This window comes from Harmonia axyridis, chromosome 5 (assembly GCF_914767665.1).
Source record: "Harmonia axyridis chromosome 5, icHarAxyr1.1, whole genome shotgun sequence".
NCBI classification, from domain to species: Eukaryota; Metazoa; Arthropoda; class Insecta; order Coleoptera; family Coccinellidae; genus Harmonia; species Harmonia axyridis.
This window is the reverse complement of record NC_059505.1, coordinates 9,764,606-9,792,322: the sequence shown is the minus strand read 5'-3', so window position 1 is coordinate 9,792,322 and position 27,717 is coordinate 9,764,606. Positions and strand designations below refer to the sequence as shown.

At 34.4% G+C, this 27,717-nt stretch overlaps 1 protein-coding gene across 3 annotated transcripts in view; it reads right to left on the bottom strand.

The window, feature by feature from the left end:
• LOC123679880 (protein croquemort-like) overlaps positions 1–26,416 on the bottom strand; it is a 40,329-nt gene extending 13,913 nt beyond the window's left edge. The window contains exon 1 of one of the 3 annotated variants that reach the window (XM_045617419.1): positions 26,263–26,416. The gene's annotated coding sequence lies outside the window, so the exon portion shown is untranslated. Of the gene's footprint in view, positions 1–77; positions 210–21,708; positions 21,858–26,262 lie in introns of those variants that run through there. The other 2 variants (XM_045617420.1, XM_045617421.1) reach the window with 2 other exon arrangements.
• Between the last annotated feature and the right edge of the window lie 1,301 nt (positions 26,417–27,717).

Genomic DNA, 27,717 nt, shown 5'->3' with positions numbered 1-27,717 from the left:
ACAGATATTACGTTTTGTTCAATATTGAAATCAATATTTATGCGTTTTTATATGAGAGAGAGCAGAAGTTTTCATACCATTTGCGTTTTAAAAGTCCATCAATTACAATGATATATTGGGCACTTTACAAGATGCTCACTGACTGAGACTAAACTAACATTGACAATTCGTCTGGTGTATGAACAGTGTTATTGATTATTCCAAGACTGCGCCTATGAATGGAGTCATTATTTACTCCTAATTGAGATCAATTAACCCTTGAATACTTGGTTATTTACACCTCAGGAATCAGACGAATCTCACAAACTAAATATCAACAGATTAAGTTATAATGGGTATTGTCGAAGAGTACATAAACCCTGTATTATTTCGAAATGTAACAGTTAAGTTCATCATCATCGTAAAATTGACATTGGGAATTTGAACAAACATTCGATTTGGATTCAACCTCAGAGTAATAAACATTGATAGAGGAGCATATGTCATTTTCAGTAAGCAAATTTTGTCCCAAACATGAACAATCAAATTTGACATGAAGAGTGCGGAAATGAAAACATATCAGTGTGATACGATATTTCACTCAATTCGCGAGTTTCTCCACAAAGAATGCACTTCTTATGTCTCAAAGTGATTCAATGTTTCATATCAACTTAAAATAAAGGGTGTTTTTTTTAGAGCTATAGAACTTTAAATTGAAATAAAACAACGATGGATTATTCGATTGACATGAATTTTATTTATCCGCAAGATAATCTTGTGGCATTATATTTTGAAAATGATTTCTGGCATATGATCGCCACGGCTGGCTCGGATGTAGTCCAATCTGGACGTCCAATTTTCGATGACTTTTTCTAACATTTGTGGCCGTATATCGGCTATAACACGGCGGATGTTGTCTTCCAAATAGTCAAGGGTTTGTGGCTTATCCGCATTGACCAATGACTTTACATAGCCCCACAGAAAGTAGTCTAGCGGTGTTAAATCACAAGATATTGGAGGCCAATTCACAGGTCCAAAACGTGAAATTAGGCGGTCACCAAACGTGTCTTTCAATAAATCGATTGTGGCACGAGCTGTGTGAGATGTTGCGCCGTCTTGTTGGAACCACAGCTCCTGGACATCATGATTGTTCAATTCAGGAATGAAAAAGTTAGTTATCATGGCTCTATACCGATCACCATTGACTGTAACGTTCTGGCCATCATCGTTTTCGAAGAAGTACGGACCAATGATTCCACCAGCCCATAAAGCCCACCAAACAGTCAGTTTTTCTGGATGTAACGGTGTTTCGACATACACTTGAGGGTTAGCTTCACTCCAAATGCGGCAGTTTCGTTTGTAGACGTAGCCATTCAACCAGAAGTGCGCTTCATCGCTAATGGACGTAGTGCGCGATACGTATTCCGCACAGAACCATTATTTTCGAAATAAAATTGCACTATTTGCAAGTGTTGTTCAGGCGTGAGTCTATTCATGATGAATTGCCAAACTAAACTCAGAATAAATCACTTGACAGCTGTCAAATCGGTCGCCATCTTGAACAGTAATGCCAACTTGAAGTTATATACCTCGACAAAAAACACCCGTTACTAGAATATTCACTATTTTGCGTCAAACGTGATAGACTCACTTCAAACACCCTATATAATGAGATGGAAGAGGAAATGGTGCTGCAATCGTATCCGTGGCAGCCATTTGGCTGATGTTTTTAATAGCATCTTCCTCTTTACAATGCAATAAGCATCCATTGATTTATCTTAGAATAAATTATTTACAGTCCATTCAGGAATTATTGACATCCCGGGTGGCTTTGGAAAATCGAAATTAAGTTGGTACTGGCTCATTCAGTAACATTTTGAATTGCAGATTTCGGGTTGGCATTGGAAATGTCATTGATAGGAGGTTAGATTTCAGTTTGTTTGTGTTATTGGTTTTGATCGAAGAAATTTTGAAACTTAAAAGTTGTATCAGTTTCAAACACACATTGATTAGTTTATTTGAGTATTTTCCACAGTACTGTTTGAAAAAAAGAAGAAGGCAAGTCATTACAACCTGGATTATTAGTGGAAGAAAACCTGTGCAATACGATTTCACCTTCAAAGAATCATTGAATGATTTGATTGTTACCAGAAGCCGAGCCAAAAGCAACCAATATATCAGCCTGGATGAAATTTGACCAAAAAGCATTTTGATTTTAATCAATCAAAGACAACATTACATAAACTTAATTGGTTACAAGTTCAAAACAGTTAATAAAAGGAAAATTCTTATTATAAACAGAAAAATATAATAAGTTTAGTACGATGAAACTTGATTATTTGAAAATGCCAGCATTATTCAACAGTGAACTCTTGAAAGAAAACAGAATGTTTTTCAAGTATATTCAAGGGTAAAAGTAGAAGGAGCACTATTTTGAATGCTGGATATTTGGATTTTTACCTGGATGTTTTGTTTTCACAGTGGTGATCATGAGGATTATATAAATCTATGAAGAGAGAATTATTTTATAATTGGATTGCTAAACAAAGTCTTGACATTACATCTATAGTTTATTTATATTCTATATTGAAATTAAGTATTGTTATATCTGTTTTTTGTTCTTCAATGAGTAACCCAAAAATCTAATAAATTCCAATTGCTTTATAGAATTTTTACTGAGTATTTAATCGAAAAATATATTCAGAAGAGTAACTTCAAGAATTTCTTCACCTCTTACCCACTTGAAGATAATAAAAGAATGCAATAAAATTTTAAAATTCACAGATTGAAAATAATTTCATGCAAAAATGCTTTTAGTGAGTGATTCAAAGCTGTTATGAGCAAAATAATTTATGTTATTTAATAGAAACTAGTATAAAACATTTCAATGAAAAACGGAAAATTCGAGTACAAATAGAACCTATATTTTTCATACAAGTTTAATCAATCATTCATGTCATGAACAGTTTCAATAAATAGTGACTTTAGAAAGTAATTTACACATCAGCTGATAAATTGGTTCCAATTTTGAAAGTAACAGTACAACTGTGATATCATTTTTCATATACTAAATGGATTCTTTGAATTTTATTTCTGTCTTATTATGATATGGCTCTTCTATTCACTAAGCTACACTATTTAAATTTATCAACCAGTTTTTTCTGTTTTCTTTACCAGTTTAGACACCACAGTTAAAATGATCTATAAGAGTTATTTGATAAGAATTTTGCAAGCAGGTTGGTATCCAGTGTCCATCAGTAATGCAACAATTTTTGAAGAGTCTTTGGTGAAAAGGAATATGCATATTTTAATGATCTTCAATGGGATCTTTCATGAGCGACACTTAAATGAATAGATATCTCTTCATTGGATTTCCTTGAAACGAGATAGCATTTCACTATATTTTTACGTTATATAATCTGAATTTCAATTTATGAAATCATGACTGTATGCGTCCCTTCGTAATAATCGTAATTTCGAAAATTCAGGATCTTTCGGATACAAAAATGATGAAAATAATTTAAACTGGTCATTTCTATGATGAACCATGGCAATTTTTAGTGATATTTTTGTAACCAGAAATAAAGCCGCGACTAGACGTTCATGGCCTACTTCGATGTCAATAATTCCTGAATGGACTGTATGTAAATTATCAAAATGAATTCCTTTATTGGAAAACCTTTTATTTTGAGAAATACAATCTACAATCCAACTATTGCACATTTTTAATGAATCATCCTGTACAAAATAAAAAGAAGCACTGATTATTGATGATTATTGTGAGCGTTAAATTCAAGCACTAGGTTTTACTGGAACATTTATTAAACTCTGAGATTTCGAAACCAAAATTGATATTCCTGAAGTTATTCTGTAAATTATGATAGATGAAAAATGATAATGCATTTTCGATGTTGGAGCACTTTTTCCTCATTTGCATCTTCGAAAATCTTTATGGTTACATTTCCGTTCGACTAATGAACAAATAAGTCGTTACACTATGGAATTCATAATATTCATACAATTAAGTACAAATACATTAGGTGCGAGAATACCATTAAAATTAAAAATCAATAGAGTTGATACGTGAGTTCGACAATAAAAGTTGATGTGACGCATCACGTGATCGAAACTAGAGATAGAGATAAATGATACAATAAAGCTCTTACTCAAAATTGATGTGAGATATGATTGAACAGAGAATAATGGAAGTCTAAGTATCTACATGCTGTCGGCAGACTGAAATTACTCCCCGAATTGAAGTAAAGAAAGACAAGATAGATGGTTCATGTAATTTTCAAGACACGAAATACTAATTTTGTTTGTCTGTTCATCACCTGACGTTTCGTCAACAATTAAGATCATCGTCAGAGGTTCCGAATGTCTTCGACGCTTTTCAGTGTCGAGACAATAACTAAAGGGTGTTTCATGATCAGCTGGCTTTATTTCTTGTGTCAATTGAACTGATGAAGAATAGCGATGCAAATCCAGATGCAAAATGCGCCATGGCGTGCCGTAAGAGAGGACCAAATGTTGTGCGCGTCGATGATTGACTAAATTTGGATCTTCTTCACATTTCCACTTACAACAACGATATTTTTGGTGGAGCGTGCATTTGGATTATGTATAGGCCGTCGATTATGTCGACCATAATCTGACTGTGATGCACTTATTTACTACAAAATATTTTTTTCTGCAGTAAATTTTCCTCAATTTTCACATGTTCAGCAGTATATAAACAAATCATATTGTCGAATGACTAACCTTCAACTGAACATATGACGCCTCGGATGACAGTTCTGTTCGACAAATGTCATTGAAACAGGGCTGTGAAATATGGACTACGATATGCATAACTGTATTTATTTCTTTTCAATTCTCGAATATAACACATTCCAAACCAATAGTTTTGGCGAATCTGTTACCGAAAACGATGCCAAAGATTCGTTCGATTCGAAACAACATATTGTAAGCATTTAAAAATTGATTCGAGTATGAAGCAGTATTTATGTGGAAGGACGTCAGACTATCTCAATAATGAATAATATATTCATTTTCAAGGAATTCGGCCCAGAAATAGATTACAAATAAATAGTCTGCATGACTGACAGGCGAAATGAAAAGAAATACAGCACTAATGAAGGTATTTACGAATTGTTATGAAGGGTGTTTTTTTTAGAGCTATAGAACTTTAAATTGCAATAAAACAACGATGGATTATTCGATTGAAATGAATTTTATTTATCCGCAAGATAATCTTGTGGCATTAACACGGCGAATGTTGTCTTCCAAATGGTCAAGAGTTTATGGCTTATGCGCATAGACCAATGACTTTAAATAGCCCCACAGAAAGTTGTCTAGCGGTGTTAAATCACAAGATCTTGGAGGACCATTCACAGGTCCAAAACGTGAAATTAGGCGGTCACCAAACGTGTCTTTCAATAAATCGATTGTGGCACGAGCTGTGAGACATGTTGCGCCGTCTTGTTGGAACCACAGCTCCTGGACATCATGGTGGTTCAATTCAGGAATGAAAAAATTAGTAATCATGCCTCTATACCGATCACCATTGACTGTAACGTTCTGGCCATCATCGTTTTTGAAAAAGTACGGACCAATGATTTCACCAACCCATATAGAGCATCAAACAATCAGTTTTTCTGGATGTAACGGTGTTTCGACATACACTTGAGGATTAGCTTCACTCCAAATGCGGCAGTTTTGTTTGTTGACGTAGCCATTCAACCAGAAGTGCGCTTCATCACCAAACAAAATAAAATGGACGTAGTGCGCGATACGTATTCCGCACAGAACCATTATTTTCGAAATGAAATTGCACTATTTGCAAGCGTTTTTCAGGCGTGAGTCTATTCATGATAAATTGCCAAACCAAACTGAGAATAAATCACTCGACAGCTGTTAAATCGGTCGCCATCTTGAACAGTAATGCCAACTTAAAGTTAAATACCTCGAAAAAAACACTCAATATTTAGTTAACTCGTAAGTCAATAATATAGTTTCATCACACTCAGTTGAATACATAAGCTTACTCTGTATCTGATTAAAGTAAAAGGAGACGTGATAAACAGAAGACAGACAGATTTCGTGGAAGTCATATGTACCTATACCTACAGCCCACAGTTGGTGAAATAACACATGATAATGAGGATAAATTAAATATAGCAATATGCCCTCCACGAAATGATGACAAAAGAAAGCACTAGCAAAGATTTCTTGGATTTCAAGGAGATTACTGGTACCTATTTCACTCTATTTCCGCTTTGTCTCCTATGGCGCTGATATCAAATTTCTCTGTAGTCGTGGAAATCTGAACATTTAACTTTGTAGTTCTATACAGAAAGAAATGGAAGATTTTCCTTGTCTTTTCCAAGCAAATATGGCCATTTTATTGAAAAGTGCCGGAAAATGATGAGACCACCGGGAATCTTATCAATAGACATACCATTATTAGTAGACTTCTCAGTTATGTCAAATCATATATTTTTGTTATGTAGTCAAAACAATTTCCAAGGTAATCTGTATAACGTTTGTCTATACACCGATATTGGCTGCTGATTATAAAACAATTATTGAGGTGAAATAGAATATTCCTTCCATTTCAATATCACCATTTGTTCAATATTTTCGTTTCTGATATTTTGGAGATGACGAGCAAAATAGTTCAGTACGTAGACGACACTGCGATCTAGTTTTCCAACTTCAAAAACATTACGAAAGAACTTCAGAAGAAACTTGATAAAGTTGTTATTACTTCGTTGTTATTTCGAACGATGGAGAATAATGATAAATTCACCAGAGCAACTTATTTCGGTGGCACCAAAACAAAGAAATGACACAAGAAAATATAATTATGAAAGAACGGAAAATATAATAGGAAGTATCTAGACGTAATTTCAGACTGACGTTAGAGTTTTATCAAACTATTGAAGTTAATTAAATCCGAAACAATTTTTTGCTAGTATGGATGAATAAATGAAATGAAATACCATGAAAATTAATCATTTGATCTGATAATAATATATCCAGAAAACACAATGTAGGAAAATGCATGTAGAACTCATATAGTGCACTTAATAAAATTATTAGACATACAATATGAGCTCCACATCACGTGAGCAACCAACATCAGATGATAATTAATTATATTTCAAATCTGTTCTTTATTCTGGCATATACTATGTAGAACAATACCATGGTTATATTTAATTATTATATGTTGGTACTCGGAACTCTCATGCCTCGGAGGATTCATCTATTATTTGACAAATTTGTGATGAAGAAAACCGTTCTCAACCAACATTTTTCAATGTGAAAATCACTAAACGATATTCGTGGAAATATTATATATCTTAATTTCAAAAAAATTCAGTGAATCAGAGTGAATAATCTATAATACTCGAACAGAAGGCTCATATTAACAATCGTTCATTCAAAAACTCGTGGAATAATTTCAATGCCCCCTACAATTCCACTGCTATTCTAGTAAAGTCCGTTCAGGAATTACTCACATCCCGGGCAGTTATGGAAAATCGAAATTAAGTTGGTAATGTCTCATTGCGTAATATTTTGATTTTCAGAATTCAAGTTGGTATTAGAAATGTCATTGACAGAAGATACATATTTTGAAAAATCACCAAATAGAGAGAGAGATCACCAAATATATTTCTAGGATTCTAGGTTATTGAATTACAATTGAATAAGGGTGTTCTTAAATTCGAGGTACAAATGAAAATGATTCCTTGGATAATTTTGAAAAAAAAAGTCCTATGAACATGCGTCCTCAAACTCTTTGTTTGCAAGATATAGGGTATTTCTTGAAGCCTAATTTTTTTGTGATGATTATACCAGTTTATCGAATCTTTATTAATCTTTGCTACGTTTGTGTAAATAAGTGAAGTTTCTTTTTACATCTTGCTAAACTACCAGAGGTTCACCAAAAAAAGTTCTGGATGAAAAAAAACAGCTTGTAGATTTCAATTGAAATTTAGCATATAACATGATGAAAACGAATTGAAACATCTATGCCAAATTCAAGTTGAATATCTTGTGGAGGAAAGAAGCTATGAGAAAAAATTCGAAAAAAAAAACAGTCTTCAACACTTAGTTTGCGGGAGCATATTTACAGGTCTTTTTTTTTATGAGAATGATCCGATTTAGGAACACATTGTATATTTTCATTTTATGATGAAACCACAGCGAATTTTATTGATATTTTATAACCAGAAGTAAAGCCGGGACTGGACTTTCAAGGCCTACATCGATGTCAATAATTCCTGAATGAACTATATGTAACTCAATTTATGTATATTCGGATATCTCAGGTTCAAATCGATATGACATTATGATATTTCTGTATGATAGTTTTTGTTATTTGATCAACATAGAAACGCCATTCCTTTACAATTCATACAATCAAATCAAGTGGAATTTCTGGTCCGACTCGCGTTGTATATGAAACCAGCTATACTTCCGCGAAAAATCTCATGAAACTGGAAGAACTAGTGTGGTATATTTCCATTTGTTGAAACAATCCTACTCTCGAAATATTTCAGATTTGGCGTCAGAATTTTTTTCATTGAGTTCTGCATTGTGAAGGAGAATAGGATAAATAATATTCAATCGAAGCAGTTTTGAATCCAGAAGAGTGAAAAACTATTGTATAAAAATCAAAACGAATTTTTGACTACACCCTTAGAAGCTGAAATGGACAAACCCCTCCCGGAGAAAATTTTATGGATTCAACAGTGGAACGATACATTTGGGTATTCTTAGAATATCATCCTACTGAAAATCACCTCTGTTTCTGGTTTCTACTTCGATGTGATATAGGGGAGTCTTAGGCTAGGAACATAGTGAAGCGACCAAGAGGTGCGAAGAGGATAGCAGAAAGGATAGCGGTTCCCGAGAGTAGCGGCGATGACGAGGTGTCATCTCATAGTGAGGCGAACAAGAAATCAAGGCGATAGTCGAGTTTGATTATTACAGAGGAGGCACGTTTCCGAAAAATAGATTTATACTGTTAGAAAATTCGTTATTGAAACTCTGGTATGTAATGAAAAATGATGAAAATAGAAGAACTTGTAGTGTTCACGAAATTAATAAATCTAGGAAAGTACATGGTGAATTTCATCACTTGTATAAAGAATTAAGCGATCATCCAGAGAAATTTCTTTCATATTTCCATATGAATATGGCAACGATTACATTCTGGAAAAAAGTGAATTTAAATTAATGAAAAACTGGATTAATTTCATTCGCGACCCTATCACTCCCACGGATTAATTACTTGTTTGTTTCATTCCATCCGCTACAGCATCCCATAACTTGTCCAAAATATATCAATTATGATATTGAGCATCTCTCTGATTCCACAAATTACTTTTCACAAATATCGAACTTATGAATGCGTCAATATCCAATTTTAATTATTAATTGCGCAGCCGCGCGGCGATGAACGAAAACAAACTTCCCCGATCTCGCCTCTATCCTCGCTTAACCGCCTCGCGCAACCGCATTCGGGATCGCTGCACTATGTACTACCCTATTAGAATATATTTGTTTGAATTCGCCTATATCCTCTCTACTATCCTCTTCGCACCTCTTGGTCGCTTCACTATGTTCCTAGCCTTAAAAAACTAAGCAATCATCAAAAATAAAGAAAGGACTGACGTGAGGTCAGGTGAATTGCGAATTTATTATTATGGAAATGTCCACAAGTGATTGGGGCATCACTAACCGACATATGAGGATATTGAAAATCAACTAGATTCAAACCTCTTAGCAAAACCATCAGATGTTATACCAACGCCCTTCGAAACGGTCATAACTGAACGTAATAGTGCAATAAGTTTCATAAATCGTTTGGACAAAAAGTCATCCATATGGTTCACCTATGGATCGAATTCAGATAGAGGTACTGGCACTGGGGTATATGGACCTAAAGCCCTGGGAAATGAGCCCTCTATTTTACAGAGAGAGATACTGACTGTTTACGTATGCGCTCAGGAGTGTCTTGAAATGAACCTCAAGGGGGCACATGTCTACATCACCACAGAGAGCCAGACCACGTTGAGATCCCTAGAATCATACTGCCAGGGGTCTCTGTTGATCTGGGAATGCCGTAACGTAACACCATAAAGCAACTGGCCAGAGGCAACGAAGTGACTCTACTATGATGGTTGGTGGTGTTGAAGGAAACGAAAAAGCCGATGAACTTGCAAAAAGTGCATCAAGGTTAACACCTGCTGGACCTGAGCCTTTCTCTGGGCTAGGAAAAGACCAATATAAGGCAGCGGTGAAGCAATGAGAGTTCAATAACAGGATAACCCACTGGACAAACACTCCTGTACTTACTCAGGCCAAGAAATTCGTGATGATTTCACCTACCTATGCCAGAAAGCTCTTGGAGCTGTCACGAGCTGAGCTTCGGGTGATGGTGAGACTGCTGACGAAGCACTATGGGTATAAACATCATTTGTACCGTATGGGAGATTTGCAGGCTCTGTGGATCAGAAGCTGAAACAGCTTAACACATGGTATGCAAGTGTCCAGAGCTGGCTGGCCTAAGAATCATTCATATGGGAAAGCCGGTCCTGGATTCCCGTGAGGTACCGGTCTCTAATGAGGCTGTTAGTTTCACCAACGCCATTGACGACCTCCTCGAGTTTCCATGAATGAGTAGGGTAGTGAACAAAAGATCTGCATGGTCGCAGTTCCCGGAAGGCTTACCGAGCCACAACGACCCCAGTTCAGATAATAATAATAACTAACCAAAATTTTTCACTGCTGCTATATTGATTCAGTACAGCTCTGTTTCGCAATTGGAAGCAGACAACTGTATAACAAATTATTACATGATCCTTGAAGCGCTCTTCAGATGTCTCTTTTCAAGTATCATCCAGATTATGTCTTCAACGAGAAAAGGATAAAAGTGAACATTTGATGAGTCATACCCCAGAGTTCATTTCCCAAACCTATATCCTCTTTTTTTTTAAATAATTCATCGAAATTTCCGAATGGGTGAGATGAAAAAGCATCGTAATGAAATATAGAATCCCAAATATCTAGGATTTTTTTTCTCAACAATGGATTGCTCGAACCGAAGTTCAATAAATTACATCCCAACTATCAATCTTACTTGACCCTTATACAATTTATGGGCCAGATGGCACAGACATAAATTGGAAGACAAATTATTGGGAATTCTCCGGGAACGCATTCTGATTAATTATTCTGGTCCATTCTTCGTGAACACAAATGAAGAATCAAACTGGAATTATGAGATTATGCAAAACACTCTTGGAGGCTTCTAGAGCAATCTACATTTTTATTTTTTTTTCGAGGGAGTATTAGAGAGATTATTACTAAATGTGCACTGATTTCCTCGAGATTGAATAACTGAATTCAAAATGACCTTTTCTTTTCTTAATATTTAGAAACTGCGCTACCTTGACGAAAATTCTTCGAGTATTGACAATTTTGGGGTGCTGAACTTTATTTTAGAAGAACTCTTATCGATATTGATAAGAGTTCTTCTTAAATGAAATTCAGTATCCTGAATAGGAATTTGAAGTCAAAATGCGACGGTATACATACACTGTGTCCGTAAAGTATGGAACAAATTCATTTTCAGCTAAACAGACCATTTTAAGAAATAATCCTGAAACACGTCGATTTTTTATATTAATTTACCATATTTTAAAATAATAACCTCATAAACAGGGTGCATTACTTTCGAGTAATGACGTCACCGTCATTTTTTTGAATGGAACACTCACATTTTGTCCCAATTTTTTGATTACTCTAGCTGAGCTGATTCCAAAAATATATCTATCACATGATTCCAATTGGTACAGGGTGGACAAAAATACAATAGTTTTGTGTGTGTTCAGAGAGTAACGCGTAACATTCTTTATTAGTTAAATTAACAATATTATCAAAAATACTTATTATCTAGCGGCAATAAACAAATGATGACATTTCACAAAAAACTAGACGACTATGTTTTTTTTTTAATTGATAAGAAATAATTTTTTTCATATTCTTTCATGTTTGGAAACAGCTCATTTTTATTAATCTGAAAATGTAACAAACTACAGGGTGTTACATTCAAACCAATTGCCGCTAGACAATAAGTATTTTGGTAATATTGTTAATTTAACTAATAAAGAAAGTTACGCGTTATGAGCACACACAAAACTATTGTATTTTTGGCCACCCTGTACCAATTGGAATGAACATGTGATCCATTTTGGGAATCAGCTCAGTTAGAATAATCGGAAAATTGAGACAAAAAGGGGGTGTTCCATTTAAAAAAAATGACAGTGGCGTCATTCTCGAAAGTAATTCACCCTGTATATTATAGATTATTATTTTAAAATACGGTAAATTATAATCAGAAATCGACATGTTTCAGAATTATTTCTTGAAATGGTCTGTTTCGCTAAAAATGAATTTGTTCCATATTTTACGGACACAGTGTATGTTTCGACCGGATTTTACGGCCCTGTTTCAATGACACATTTCAAACAGAACTGTCATCCGAAGCGTCATATGTTTAGTTGGAGGTTAGCCTTAATCGTTTATCTACTGCTGAACGCGTGAACATTTTGGAAACTTACTACAAAAATAATGATTATGTATTAAGTACGTTTCGTGTATTACCAGCAGATTATGGTCGACATAATTGTCTCTCTGACAGTGAAAAAATTCAAAAAGATAAGATCTGTTACTAATGTCTTAGGGCACAAAGATAATCAAAATGCTCGCTCAACCAAAAATATTGTTGAAGAAGATCCGAAATTATCCAATCCTCTTCGCGCACAACATTTGGGCCTCTCTCACGGCACGCTTTGGCATATTTTGAATCTGGATTTGCATCTCCATCCTATTAAGTTTCATTTGATACAATAACTGAAACCAGCTGACCATGGATTATGTAGAACGTATGCCGATTAGGTGCTCGAACAACAACGTTTGGAAGACAATTTTACACTCGATGGCGATGTAAACAGGCAAAACTGACTCATATAGGACAGTGAAAATCTTGATGTAACCATTACATTCACAAAAAGGCACTGTATGGTGTGCAACTTAATCTGGTGCAGTGATTGACCCATACTTCATTAAAAATGAAGAAGGTGTCACTCAAACCGTCAATTCTCATCGCTATAGCCAAATGTTTACCGATTTTTTTGGCCTGAATTTAACCATATGGAATTGGAAGAGATGTGGTTACAGCAAGAAGCATACAACAACTTTATTGTAAGAAAAAATCCCAGGACGCGTAATACCTCGTTTCGGCGATGTGAATTTTTTTGCTTGTTCAACGTATCCATCGCATTGAAATCAATTTAAATATTAATTCATAGCAGTTGTTTTTCTTCTACGACTCCATGCCAACAATCGCCCACCAAGATCTGGTGATTTATCACCTACAGATTTTTTTCGTGGGGTTATGCGAAGATCTTGTTTATGCCAATATCCTCAGAGTATTGACGATCTGAAAAGATGTAAGAGATCACGCGGAGGACATTTGAATGATGGTGTATTCCACAAAGTTCCAAGCACTTTAACGAAATAAAAATTCGATCGATATTCTAAACGAAAGTGTTTTATTTACGTTTTCTTTCGGCACCACACAATGGACAACATTTTTTATGTTATGGATCTCAAAAATAGAAAAATGTTCCATCGTGGTGGGATTGATTGTTTTAATTGACATTAATATGTCAATTAAAACAATCAATCCCACCACGTTCATTCACAGCTTACTTTTCCGAATCATAAAATATTTCATGAAAAAATTCGAGAAAAGAACTGTCTTTGCTTTTGAGCTCTCATTGATTCATGACCACATAACTGTAAATAGGTCTACAGGGTGATTCCCCGCGATGGCCTTTTAGACGTTTATTGGAAACTTATTATGATTTTGTGCTGAAAACTTGCATATTGGGGTTCAAGACAATGATCTTTCTCCCTTAAATATTTTCGGATCGCTACAACTTCCGGTTAAATCGGAAACAAACTACTACTTCCTTATTTTAAATGGCACTCATTAGATAGCTTTTTTGATGACAATTTCAGCAATATGCTATACCTTGAGTAAAAACTCAACGGTTCATGAATTAATGGGATTCTTATGAAAAAAATGGTGGTCATAAGTACTCCCATTTTTTCGAATGTTTCTGCAGAAAAAGTTTTTTTCAGAAAAACCTTTTTCATTTTTGATTCTGCAAAAACGTAGTATTATAAGACTATTTGCGGTTTGGACAAAAATGTACAGGGTGTTTATGAGAAGATCATGAACTTGGACAACTCAAATTCATCATAACTCAAGATTTTAAAATCACAACCTTTATTTTTTATTATTTCAGTCTATTCTACGTATGAAATTAATTATTCAAGAGTTATCGAGGAAGAACTTTAATGAGGAAAAACCGCAATTTCCTACAGTGTGGAGTGGAGTGCAAATTTTCAGAACAATATTATGCTTAGTTTTCCATAAACGTCTAATAGGCCATCGCGCTGAATCACCCTGTATATGAGATGTAATTCATCATAATATTTTAAATAACTCGTAAGTGAAGGATTCTGATAATATGATCAGCTTCAAATTTGACATGAACATTTGCGTGGTTATTTTGCAAAGAAGTGAATTCTCACATAATTTATGAATGACAGAACAACGTATATACAAAACATATCTATCAACAAAACCTGTTCATTTCACACGCAGATTAGAATATAATTCAATCAGGACCTGATGTCAACAATTACCATGAATGTGAAGGCACTGAAATTGGCAACATTATAACTGATAAGTGGAAACTAACAACCTCAAAAAAATTAATGCAGAAATTAAATCTACAGAAGTGGCGAGTTGTTCCCCATTAAATACTAATCAGTAATCACTAATCACTGCGATTCAGTTGATCGGTAACATATTCAATAACCTGTTCGATAAAGAAATAAATCTTTTTATTAAAATTTCAACGTTTTCATTGTTAATATAATTCATTCATTTTCGATTTTGCCAATATGAAGTATTATAAGACTGTTTGCGGTTTGGAACAAAATGTACAGGATGTTTGGGAAGATCATGAACTTGGAACACTCAAATTGATCGAAACTCAAAATTTTTAAATTGGAACCTATTATTTCAGTCAGTTCTGCTAATGAGCAAACGCTATACATAAAATGAAAAGTTCAAGAGTTATCGAGAAGGAAAACCGCAATTTCTAACTGTTGTTGTTTGTTTTTCTTTTATATGTGCTAGGCTATTTTGGCCATCTACACAGCGACCATTTTATCTATCAAATTCATTAACCATCATCAGACATCCATGACCTAGCAAGGATTCGCTTTTAGGCACCACAGTCGACTCTAAATCCACTGTGCTACCGAGATATTCATTTCTAAATGTGAGGAGTAGTCTGTGACACAGAAAAAAAAACTACTTTTGACATTTCATGAGTTGTAATCAATTATTCGTAATTTAAAATTTCATTGGAATATGGATTTCGCAAAAATCCCAACGACTAATTAATTATAATTCATGAAATGTAAAAGTTAGTTATCGAAACAACGAATTTTAGTTTCTCTCTGTGTCACAGACTACTCCACTCAGTAAGAAGTATTCTTCATTCAAACTCTTCCTCGATAACTTATAAACTATCCATTTTAGGTATAGGGTTTGCTTAAGTAACTCCAATTTTTTTATATGTAGAATTGACTAAAATAATGAAAAATATAGGTTCTAATTTGAAAATCTTGATTTTTGATCAATATGAGTTGTCCAAGTTCATCATCTTATCATAAACACCTCGTACATTTTTGTTGCAACCCGCGAACAGTCTTATGACAATACGTATTTGTAGAATGGAAAATGAAAAAGGTTTTTTTTTCTTCAGAAATATTCAAGAAAATATGAGTTCCCGACGCAATAATTTTTTTTATGAGAATTCCATTGACTCATGAACCGTTGAGTTTATACCCATGGTATGTATACTGTTGAAATTGTCATCGAAAAAGCTATCTAATGATGAAATAATATGCTGGCTTTGCCATTTGAAAAGAGGAAGTAGTAGTCAGTTTCCGGTATAAACGGAAGTTGAAGAGTTCTGAAAATATTTTAGGGAGGAAGATCAATGTCCAAACCCAAACATGAAAATTTTCAGCGCAAAATTATGATTAGTTTTCGATAAATGTCTGATAGGTCATCGCTGCGAATCATCCTGTATATTATGGGTCTTTCGCAATCAGTGATATGTGGTTGATTAATTGTTTTTAGCTGGTACATAACATATGAGATGTTGTTCAGAAATAGTTTTCATGTACCGATTGAACTAAAGGGTGTTTTTTTTTAGAGCTGTATAACTCTAAATTGCAATCAAACAACGATGGATTATTCGATTGACATGAATGTTATTTATCCGCAAGATAATCTTGTGGCATTACATTTTGAATATGATTTCTGGCATATGACCGCCACGGCTGGCTCGGATGTAGTTCAATCTGGACGTCCAATTTTCGATGACTTTTTCCAACATTTGTGGTCGTATATCGGCAATAACACGGCGAATGTTGTCTTCCATATGGTCAAGGGTTTGTGGCTCCGCATAGACCAATGACTTTACATAGCCCCACAGAAAGTAGTCTGGCGGTGTTAAATCACAAGATCTTGGAGGCTCACAGGTCCAAAACGTGAAATTAGGCGGTCACCAAACGTGTCTTTCAATAAATCGATTGTGGCACGAGCTGTGTGACATGTTGCGCCGTCTTGTTGGAACCACAGCTCCTGGACATCATGGTTGTTCAATTCAGGAATGAAAAAATTAGTAATCATGGCTCTATACCGATCACCACTGACTGTAACGTTCTGGCCATCATCGTTTTTGAAGGAGTACGGACCAATGATTCCGCCAGCCCATAAAGCGCACCAAACAGTCAGTTTTTCTGGATGTAACGGTGTTTCGACATAGTTTTGAGGATTAGCTTCACTCCAAATGCAGCAGTTTTGTTTGTTGACGTAGCCATTCAACCAGAAGTGCGCTTCATCGCTAAACAAAATAAAATGGACGTAGTGCGCGATACGTATTCCGCACAGAACCATTATTGTTCAGGCGTGAGTCTATTCATGATGAATTGCCAAACCAAACTGAGAATAAATCACTTGACAGCTGTTAAATCGGTTGCCATCTCGAACAGTAATGCCAACTTAAAGTTAGCTACCTCGAAAAAAAAAAACACCCTTTATAACAATTCGTAAATACCTTCATTTGTGCTGTATTGCTTTTCATTTCGCCTGTCAGTCATGCAGACTATTTATTTGTAGTGTATCTATTTCTGGGCAGAATTCCTTGAAAATGATTATATTATTCATTATTGAGACAGTCTGACGTCCTTCCACATAAATACTACTTCATACTCGAATCAATGCTTACAATATGTTGTTTGGAATCGAAGGAATATTTGGCATCGTTTTGGTAACAGATTCGCCAAAACTCCCGAAACTATTGGTTTGTTTTGGAATGTTTATATTCGAAAATTGAAAAGAAATAAATACAGAGTTATGCATATCGTAGTCCATATTTCACAGCCCTGTTTCAATGACATTTGTCGAACAGAACTGTCATCCGAGGCGTCATATGTTCAGTTGAAGGTTAGTCATTCGACAATATGATTTGTTTATCTACTGCTGAACATGTGAAAATTGAGGAAAACCTACTACAGAAAAAAAATATTTTGTAGTAAATAAGTGCATCACAGTCAGATTATGGTCGACATAATCAACGGCGAATACATAATCCAAATGCACGCTCCAGCAAAAATATCGTTGTTGTAAGTGGAAATGTGAAGAAGACCCAAATTTAGTCAATCATCGACGCGCACAACATTTGGTCCTCTCTTACGGCACGCCATGGCGCATTTTACATCTGGATTTGCATCTCCATCCTTCATCAGTTCAATTGACACAAGGAATAAAGCCAGCTGATCATGAAACACGTGGTTAAAACAAATGCCGATTGGGTGCTTGAACAACAACGTTTGAATGACGATTTTTCACATCGAATATTCTTCAGAAGCACATTTTTACCTAGGTAACTATGTAAACAAGCAAAACTGTCGTATAAGGAGCAGTGCAAATCCTCAAGTATCTGCTGAGAGATCATTACATCCACAAAAAGTCACTTTATGATGTGTGGTATTTCACACATAATGATCAGGTCGAAGATTATATTGAAATAAAAATTATATTGATATTTTGAATGAAAATGTGTTTTATTTACATTTACTTTCGGATAACAATTCACTCCAATGAAGCACATTCTTTCATTGTTCGGTTAAATCTACCCTTTAGCTCCAAAGAAAATTAGTTTTTTCGAATTTCGATCCGATTAATTATGAAAAATATCACATACCAACAAACAATGGACTTACAACTTCTTCGTTGATAAATACAACTTCACTAGACACATTCATGAATGAACATAAATAATCCTCTCGATAAGTCATCGATTGTTACGTATAATATAAGACTTACAAGATGAACTTATCAATTTTGCCTTCAGTTTCCGCTTTTGATAACATGCATTGTGAAAACTGACCGGAAGAAAAACAAGTTTCAAGATAACCTTGTGTAATATTAATACATTATGCAAGGCGATCTTGGAACTAATTTATATCCATATTTTTCGAATGGAAAATATGGGAATAAATTAGTTAAACTAGTGTTGTTAACATCCAACAAATAGCTACGATTGTTGACAATTGATGGGAACACGGTTGTAAATAATTTCGATAGGATTTGTTTAGGTTATTGATGCCAATAATAAATATTTGAAAACGTTCGAGCAGAATGTTTTTCTAATAAGCCATGAAACTTTCACACTCAACCTACTCAAAATACAAGAATTGAATAGAAATCTTAAAAAATATCATACAATTCCAATTTCGTGTGCTGCTAAAATATTGCTTCTTGGAGGGAAAAAATACAGTTGAAGCAAAATCTTGGCTTGATGAAGAATTTCCGGGGTCTGCACCAGGTAAATCAACCATCATTGATTGTTATGTTAAGTTTAAACGTGGTGAAATGAGCACAAAAGACGGCGAACGCAGTGGACGCCCAAAAGAGGCTGTCACCGACGAAAAAATCAAAAAAGTTCACCAAATAATTTTAAATGACCGTAAAGTGAAGTTGATCGAGATAGCAGACATTGTGAAGATATCATCTGAACGTGTACATCATATCATTCACGAATATTTGTACATGAGAAAGCTGTGTGCAAAATGGGTGCTGCGCGAGCTTAGAATCGATCAGAAGCAACAACGTGTTAATGATTCTGAGCAGTGTTTGAAGCTGTTTAAGTGCAATAAACCTGAATTTTTGCGTCGATATGTGACAATGGATGAAACATGGCTCCATCATTTCACTCCGGAGTCCGATCGACAGTCAGCTGAGTGGACTGCACACGATGAACCAAATACAAAGCACACGACACGAAACACACGACAGTCAGCTGGCAAGGTTATGGCAATAGTATTCTGGGATGCGCGGATACCTTCAAAAGGGACAGACCATCAATATCGATTATTATATAGCGTTATTGGATCGTTTAAGGGATGTAATCGTTAAAAAACAGCCCCATTTAAAGAAAAAAAGGTGCTGTTTCATCAAGACAATGAGCCGTGTAACAAATGATTGAAAACAATGGCAAAATTGCATGAATTGGGCTCCAAATTGCTTCTGCATTCGCCGTATTCGCCAGATCTGGCCCCCAGTGAATTTTTCCTATTCTCAGGCCTCGAAAGAATGTTCGCAGGAAAGAAATTTAGCGGGAATGAAGAAGTAATCGCCGAAACTGAGGCCTATTTTGAAGCGAAAGATATATCTTACTCCAAAAATGGTATCGAAAAAAATGTGTTTTACTATGGAAGACCGGGAACTCTTCTTCAATTGACATGTTACCTTCAAAAAAATTAACCTAGTGGGATCTGTTGTTGGGCAAATATTGAACTTTTTTTTTTGTTATAATATTCTTTGATTCCGGTCGCGCAATCAACATAAAATTTTGCATTAGGCTTGAAATTATTGTAATAGATCTACAAGCAAAATTTAAACTTGATCGTCTCTGATCGACTGAATATTCTGCTTAAATTTTCTATAATTTTTCTGACGTAACCTAGGCTACGCTTATTTTATATATACATGCAAAATCGCAACTAGATCGCATCTGTTGTAACTGAAATTGAAATATTTTTGTCCCATATTCTTCTTGAATTTTTTCTGGAACATGAAATTTTGCATGAAGCTTGAAATTATTATAATTGTACACCAAAATATTGTCATAGAAGATAAAAAAAATTGCGAATGGACATATTTAAGGAACCCCTAGTTTGATTTAGCATTTTAACGAACTTAACCGCCTTCGATATTTGAAACCACCCTGAAAATTTCAAGTTCTGAAAAAAAGCTCGCACTTCATTAAAAAGCCAATAGGAAAACACCTGCCTGCAAAACATACACTTAACCTAATATACATAAATTAAATAAACATATTGAAGCCTTTGTTTAGACACTGTATGAGGTATCATTTGAACCGTTGAGTCCTTTCAATGTTATATTTATTACCATTGTTCCATTACATTAATTTATTGTCAGATTGAAGGTAGTAATATCTATAGTTTTCAAGGTGAGATTTTTTTTATTCAATAAGTAGACTTGGACTTTCGAAATTTTGTAGCGCGGCTAGGGGTACTAATAAATGTAATCTCACAATTTTTGTACCAAACTATATCCAAATCAGAATATTTTACGTTGAATGGAATAATTCGAATAAAATTTTCAAAAGTTGTTCATTCTCCGTAACTATTAGCTGTGATATTTTGAACATTTCTGAGAGTGAATGATTCATAAATTGTTTGTAGTTTAATTGTTCATAGTATACGCACATCTGCAGCTACAGAAGTTCAAAGATCTTTCGGATTATCTACATATGATTCAATTTTAGCAGGAAATGTAATCATATGACGAAAATGCATTAGAGATGATTCAGAGATATTCTAACGGGTGTATTTTTAGCTGCATGAGAGGTTTCGATGGTTGTCAGTTATCTATGGTTTGACTGTTGAGAATGTCAAACTCTATTGACATTTTTGTTCAGTAAGGTTTGAAATTCCATTGCGAATCGTTTAACGCCAGAAAAACCCTTGCAAATTTTGAAATTTACTTTGAAAAAAAAATATACGCTGTTAGCGGAGTTCATAGAGCACTTCGTCCATTTTATGCAACTTTTTAGTCTAGGTTATTGAATTATTTAGTCGCCTGAAAGTTAGTTACCACAAATAAAAAATAGCCATTCACAAATGGGAACACACAGTATGACTTTCAGCCCTTAAAATTGATGGATTTGACGGTATAGCAGGTGATTTTTTTCATGAAATTTGCTTCCTAGTCTATCAAAGGTAGATGAAGCTCATTCGTGACTACTTATTGGTAGAAATAAATGGTTGGTCTACGTTCTCAAAGGACAAAACAGGATAAATGTGTATCACTTCTAGACTAATTTACACACTAATTTGTTTCAATTTCATAATTAACATTGAAAAGTTCATATTCCGAAACTATTAGAGGAAAAAACTGATTTTCAGCACCATCTTACAATTACATTCTGACGATCTAAGATCTAATGATATCAATAATTTTTTTACCTTCCCAGGCTAATTTGCGTCTATTATCAGTGCATAACACAAACAACTCACAACTTTTTACATTAATAATCCAATCAATAATAGTTTTTCGACTTTGGTCGCCTTTCAACTAACTCGTATATCAAACTGCAAAATTGATCAGCCGCAACTGCTGTGAACTTGACCACAATAAGGAATTGTTAAATTTTCCTGTGAAATTTCCATTGGGAATGAATGAAATTATTGCAAATCTATTCAGAAAAATATCGATTCTTCATAACAAACACGTGATTCTATTTGAATTCTGACGCATGAATGTATGTAGTAGCAGCGTAATTGTTTCATACATTGAGGAAGTTCTCAAACGAATGTCAAATGAGAATATTGAAATATTCTCCAATAATGTCAACTTTTACAGGTATTCTAGGGAATGTTTTTCATTTCATTGATAGTATACGAAACCTATCTCGAATGGATATTTCTTGGAACAATGTAACAATAAGAATTGATTGACTTGATCATTCCCAAAATATATATTCAAATTAATTGAGAACTGTTGTAAATGTAACTATGTAATATGATCAAATATTATCAGGTTTTGTGAGTTCACAAAAAAAGGGTTATACTTTAGTATACTCATTATTGACTCTTCTTCTTTCTTTTACTTTAGTTTCACAAGACTAAAATCACCAAAGGAGAAGAGCTGGGAAGAATCAATGAAGAGTATACGAAAGTAGTAGGCCTTTTTTGTGAACTTGAAAAACCAGAAAGACGCAGGAATACACAAAGTTTCTCAAATGGGCCATACAGGGTGACGCTAATTGGGTCCTTGAAATGAATCAAAATGTCCGAATTTTCATTGAAAAATGATCATCAATGATGAGGCCCATGATCAGTGGTTTTTCCTGACCGCCTTATTTCTCGAAGAGGTGATGACAATACCACCGAAATCCAGTAGTAGTATCTTTTTTACATTTTCAGACTAGAATTTCTTCTCTTGCTGCTAACGTCTTATTTAATTTCCTTTGGCTTTTTCGACAGTTGTTCGTCAGTTAAATTCAGTGATACTGAGTCCGCTTTGCATTGCCCCTATCATTCGAATTCTAGGAGTGTGCTTGTATTTTTTCCCTTTTCTCTTTCATTATTATTCTTTGGTCTTTTTGTCTTCCTTTTTTCATCTGGGTCATAGTTGGTTGCTTTTTTCAGTTGTTGGTTCTGATGTTCTTCAGCTTTTTATTTATTTTTTTATTAACGAATTTCTACACAGAACACAGAACTGAGAAGCGAAGTTTAGCTACAGGCCACAGAATGTGTGACGAGTTCTTGACGAGTACCTACGCTTCCGTAGTTCATGATTGATCTTATTATTGATTTGTATATTCTTACTTTGAGTTCTTTGTTGAGTTTACTTTTATTATTAATAAGGGGGCATACATAGTTAACCTTTAATTCTTTTTGCTTTCATGACTATTTCCTTTATGTTTGTGTTGAATTTTCAGTTTTTCGAAGGTTATGCCTAGGTATTTAACCTCGTCTCTCCATTCCAGTTTTTTGTTGTTTATTCTGACTCCGATTTTTGTTTATTATTAATTTTGTATTCGAACAAGATAGTTCGGCTTTTGTCATCGTTAATTCTCCATTCTTTAACCAGCTTGCTAGTTCATCCAAATGTTATTGCAGTAAATATGTTCTTAGTAACGCTTACAACAGTTCTAGTGTTATGTCATGTCTTTTCGGTATGTCGCTCGTAAATATGGAGTATAATAAAGGTCCAAGTAGCGATCCCTCGGGTACTCCTGCCTGGATCAGTTCAACTTTTTATTTGGTTTCAGTGATCTTAACATAGCTATTACGATGCTTTACGTATGGTGTCGGAATTTCTTTTTGGAACATATTATACTTTAATCCTTCGTGCCAAACCTTGTCGAAAGCTTTCGCGACGTCTGAATATGTGGCTGCAGTCTGCAGTTCGTTAGCAGACTGATTGGCCGATAATTGTTCGAGTCGTTTTCTGTTTTCCTTGTTTTCAAATCATTATCGATTTCGAGGTTTTCCATCTGCTTGAGAGATGTCTCAGAAGTAAAATTCCGTTGCATATGTTGGTGATTTACTGAATTGTTTCGTTCGGGAGGTTTTGTGAGGTCCTATTTGTTATCTTGTTCAGATTGTTGATAATGACTTTCATTTCTTCTATGGTTGCATCGTCAAATCGATAATTTTCTTACAGATCGAGTTTTTGTTGGTTGAATCTTCGGATTTCCATTTCAAACTGATGGTTAATGGATTTGTTTGATGTGAACTGTTCTTCCATAATTTTTCTGAATACTTCTTTTGTCGTCTTGAGCATTGAAATAGTACTTCTTTGTTTTTTCATAGCTTCTGCTATTTTCCAGGGCAGCTGGGCTTCCGCGCTGAAACTTCCTAGTTTGGAGTTTCACTTATCGTTGTAGTGGTCGTTCAGTTCTTTTTTATGTTATATTTTCCAATTGGTTCAGGACTATTTTATGCTTGGGGATCAGTGTTTTCTGATATTCTTATCTGGCCTGTTTCTTGAGTATCAGGTCTTGGATATTTTCCGGTAGTTTGGTGTTCTTTTCATTTATTCTATTTTTGTGTACTGTTGCAGGACATCTAGTATGGTTTTTTCAATTCTTTGGACTGATAGTTCGAATTGTTTTTGATTTTTAATTTTTTTGACTTTTGATTTTTCAAGATTCTCTTCGAAAGTTTTCCAGTAGTTGGTTGTCTGGATTTTCTTTGATTCTTCTTCCACTAAGGTGAACTAGATTATGTTGGGATCGGAGCTCGTGTCGTTTAAAACCTCGATACGGACAGCCACCGAAATCTTGTAATTTAACTCCTTTAAACTTTTCCTTTGGAACCACGTGAAAGATAAGGTCTATGCCTTTCCTTCACCAAAAATTCAAGACCTTAAAGATGCGGAATTCTTGATGTTAGCGAAGACATTTACATAGCCGCAAGTATGAGAATTGGTCATGAAAAATGTCATGAAAAGGATGCAACCGTAGAAGTGGGTGTTCTCAATCTAATATCGTGTTCCATCGTTTATGGCATACCTACCTCCTCACAATGACTAACATCCAATGGTTTTTTCAATATCAAAATGAAACTCCTTATTGGGAAACCTTTCAATTTAATCGTTCATTGTATATGCAATAATCTAAGCCCCTCTCCTATTTAGTTTACGCTTCCGAATGTGTGAAATCAAGAAAATTGAATGAAAAAAAACCTATGACCTTTTTAAATTATAAATGCAAATTAAAGTGCCAAATTAGAAAAAAATTGATTTATTTCTTTCAACGATAATCATGAAATTGAAATCATTGACTTATATCGAAAGATGTATTTTTGACTAAAAAGTGTTAATATAAATTATTTTGAATAGAGAATTATTCAAATTTTTAATGAATAACCCGAATAGTAACCCCAGCCTGCAGCCTAATATCAACATAATTTTCTTCATAAAAGTTCATATATACCAAAAGAAACAATGAATCATAGTACGCAATTTATTTTTTGTTTGTTAGAGGTATTGGATAGGGGATTGAGGGCAATATCCTCCAGTGTGTAATCACTTATTACTGATATACACGTGTGGGTGACGATGTTGAAAATACACCCACGGTAGAGTATTCAATATTCCATTTCATTTTCATGTGAACTCATTGCTCATTTAAAACATTTTGACTAGCATATTTCCTTATGATTTGGTTGCAGGTTGCAGGAAATGAATGACATTCATATACCTACCTATTCCGCTTTTCTAGCTGATATGAAACAACTCTTCAGTTTCTGATACCAATTCATGATACTAACTTCCTATATGTAATATTTTTCTGTGGCTAGGGATATGATGATAAACTATATAAAATTTATCCGCATATAAATATTTACTCCTAGATAAAATCGTCAAGGTATTTCTGTGGATATATTGATGTCAATGAAAAGTTAGATAATTTGTCTATTTTAACCGATTCCGTGTGTTATTCGAACAGAAAACCAGTAGTTACCGTAATTCTCTTCAACAGTAAAATGAACGAAATAAATCCATTAGAGTAATTATTTTCTCATGAAATTTAATGTAGATTTCCTACTGGCAGGCTATTTATTCTGAATAATCTGAACACATTATCTAGTTTATTGCAAGAAAACAGAACTGCTTTTTGGATACACTCAACGTTCAATTCACACTTCAAAAACATATTAGAAGAACACATAACGAGAATTCGTCGGCATCTGAACAAATATTTGCACCATATACATACAAAACTGAATTACCTAACACATGATTCATTCAATGTCATTATATTCTTACAAAAATATCTATAACTGACAAGAATAAATATATTCTTATCACAACAATGGATCACAGTTTATTTACTACCTAAATAAACTAAAAAGAGATCATCTTTTTCTGTGTACATTTCGCACATAAAACTAACCTCAAAAACGTAATTGGGCCGCGGACGAAATAACCTTGTAAATTAGAGATTGATAAAGGATTCAAACTGATTCTTCTTACCCATTCAGGGCTCAAACATTCACAAAACTCACCTTACAAAATCAAATGAAATAAACATCACACCACCTAGGTTCAACCAATATCAACACATCGCACAAAACCCTAGTTTAATTATTATTGTCAATGGAACGTGAACCTGAACGTGTATAGTCGGTCGGAATTCGATGTTTGCGCAGGCACGGAGAGCGGTATGATTTTCGACCTACTACACTAGAAAAGGACGCACATATGATGATGACGAGAAGCGGAGAACGTAGTGTGTCTTACTTAAGTCACCGTTAATTTGGCGTCAGTGACGTAATGGATCGCAGAAAATAATCGGAGAGAGGTGTGTCTGTTAAAGGGGGCCTTACTGTATCGGGTTTGCCCGGACGTAAGGGCGTTATGCTTGTGTTGGTCGTAAAATTCAAAAAGCTAATTATTACTTAACTACAATACGCAATATGAGAGAGCGAATGTTTGCTTTTAATATAAAAGAAACATAAAATTCTCTAGGACTGCAATCAGCCATTCCAATGAAAAAACTTGTTAGACTTACGATCCCATTCAAAATATATTCATTATAATCTTAAAAATCAAATGAATTGAAGATGTTAAAAATTCATGTATGTATGTATTTTATACAACAAAATCAAATTAAACATAGTGGTCAGTAACACAAGTTTGTATTGAATAAAATATTTATTTATTTGAAATATTTTATGAATATTAGGAAGTATAGAATAAAAATCAACAGAAATTCTTCGAAAAGAAATGTATACATAGGAAAAAATTGCTTGTTTTTTTTACGGTTTATCAGTTTATTATCGCTTTCCAGATGTTTACTTTTATTGCACTACGAGCAGCTATGTACGAGGTTTATTATTTTTCCATCTATCTTATCTACCCGCTTTATCAGCGTCCCCCTTGTTTCGCATCTGTGATTTTGCATTAGTCGTCAGTATACACTCATCCTTTGTTTTCGGTTTTTTGTATCGTTTTCGTCACGATATTTTAATACTGCAGTTATAAAAAAACCGAGTTATTTGCATCGAAAAATTGTCTGTTCCTGTGTTTGTGAAGACATCAGTTTTGAATTGACTATACACGTTGTTGAGAAATAAAGTCAAGGGTCTGCAAACGATTTGTTTTCGAAATATAGATGTTAAATTTCAAGTTTTTTTTTCTCATAGCACCTTACAACCACAAGATATTTAACTTAAATTTGGCATAGATACTTCAATTTGAAATGTTCATCATGTGATATGCCGCTTTTGAATGCAAATTTACAGGGTGATATTTTTTCTGGAAGGGTAACCGCTTCTTTCCACCAGAACTTTTTTGTTCAATCGAGTTGACAATTGTCATTTGGACTGACAATTTCATGCGTAATAAAAAAAATTGAAAATCAAAGAAGGATATTCAAAGAAACTTACCTCATATTTCCGTGATCACAAAACTGACAGAGTTGAGATTTTTTGTGTTGATATGAAATTAAAATTTTTATA